This window comes from Pundamilia nyererei, unplaced genomic scaffold (assembly GCF_000239375.1).
Source record: "Pundamilia nyererei isolate P.nyererei 1_Seehausen unplaced genomic scaffold, PunNye1.0 scaffold00051, whole genome shotgun sequence".
Lineage (NCBI taxonomy): Eukaryota > Metazoa > Chordata > Actinopteri > Cichliformes > Cichlidae > Pundamilia > Pundamilia nyererei.
Genome location: NW_005187452.1, coordinates 3,469,581 through 3,471,714, shown reverse-complemented (window position 1 = coordinate 3,471,714; position 2,134 = coordinate 3,469,581).

Genomic DNA, 2,134 nt, shown 5'->3' with positions numbered 1-2,134 from the left:
ACAAAGACCTCTTAGTATTTTGTTGCATTCATACGTTACCTCAGTTCTGAAGAGTTTCTTTGACACCTGTGACACCTGTGACACCACCATGTTTTAGAGATAATACACTGTAAGCCAGTTGAAGAACAGTGTGTGATGTTTGCTAGGGATGAGGAGTTCTGCTCCTAGTTTTAACTCCATTCTAATTTCAGTCCATCTCTACTATAAATTTCAAACCTTTGAAGTTAAAGCAACAAATATTTAACTTAAGAAATGATGAGAATTAACATGAGATTAACAGTTTAATAGTAGCTACACAGACACATTCATAGCCCATAAGATTAAGAAGAAACAGTTATGTACATCGTAAGGGTTTTGTTACATCATTAAACACACTTTCTTTGCAGACACTCTTTAATGTTACCTTACATAAACTCTTATTTTTAATCAAAACAGTTTAGATACAGTTCGAAAGTTCTCCTTTTTTTTTAAGCTTAAAAAGACAACTGATCATGTATTCAGAGTATTAACTTCCCTTTGAGAGCTTGTGATGAATAAAACGAGAAGACCGGTGAGGCACAAAACAACATGTTCAGGTCAGTATGTTCCCTTCCTTCCTTCCTCTTGGTGATCTGGACAACACTTACACAAGCTGAATCCATTTAAACACAACAGATCATGCGACATGAACATGAGCACATCACAAAGGAAGGGCACCGTGTATTGTTTTGACAGTCCCTTTCAAATAGATTAGTGGACTGAAAATGTCATGGCGATAATGATGGTCTTAATATCACAGGATTCAACATTGTGTCTGGTACAGCAACAGTTAGACTTGCTTTTTAACCCCTACTGCTGTGGCAGAAGATAGTCTGTTATTAAAAGCAATTACAGACTTATTATAACAATTATAAAAAAAACTGTTTAATAAAAACATTAAAATTATAACGAGTCTTTTCTGTAATACTTGCTGTCATAAATAGTAATTACACTTTTCTTACTACTTTTCCCTGTTATATTTGTTATTAGATATAATAAAGCCAAATGTTTTTAGAGATAAGCATCTTTCCACCCACTTTAGTCCATTTTGGGGTGTTTTTCTTGCATGTGTGGTGAAAAGTTTTATTGCCCATAATAAAGCAAAATATTCAACTTGACATTGGCAGTTTTAGCAAATTCATCAAATGATAACAGACAAGTAAAATCTGCCCTTGCTAAACCCAATATCACAGTGTTCAGTCCCTACATGTAATGGATCTTTGATTATGGTGCCATCACTCATTCCTTTTGTGTTTTGCTCAGACTGGAATAGATAAAGAGAACATCTGTGGTGGTTTAATTGATTGATGTCACCTCTTCTCTTGCCATGACCTGCGATGGGCTTTAAGTGAGACATTGCCATGGAAACAGAGCCCATCGGTTTGAGCTGTTCAGTCACATAAATATCTATAAGCTTTTTATTAAAATAAACTGCTGTCAGTGAAACGTAGCAGTGAAGACATGACACATCCTCACAGGGTTGAAGTTTTAAAAATGCTTCTTTAGAAAAAATCTTATACTGTAGGAAAGCCTGTTTATTTCCCCTTAAATGATGCTACATTTGTAAGGAAAATGCATTTGTAGGTTAAGAAGAGAAAATTGCCTTTTCTCTTCCAGTGCCTTTTAGTTTTAAGATTATAAAAGACAAACACAGCAAGGTAAAAAACAAAACAAAAAACTGCAGTCCTTCTCATGGCCAACAGGGGGCAACTCCTCTGGTAGAAAAGAAGCCAGACTGAATGGAAGTCTATGAAAAAATTACCCTACTTGTCACTTTACATATGATCTCAGTAAATATTTTTCTGATAGGTTTATGGGCTTAATTGCTAATTTTAATTCTTTGCCTCTATAACATCAGGCTGAATTGATAAATTATGGTCCCATTTAGTGTAAATCTGCTGATAAAGCTGGGTACAATCAGCAGCTTCACTGTCAGGTAAGCATGCTGTCTTAAGTTTTCATTCACATATTGTACACTTTCTCTTGTGACATCTAGTTAAAAAAAGTCAACAAAATTGAATTCAGTGCGACAAATTAGTAAAGTTATGTCATGGTGGCAGTTTCTGTCACTTTGCATTACATTAAGCACCACCTAATGTTCGTGGAGTTGTTATAG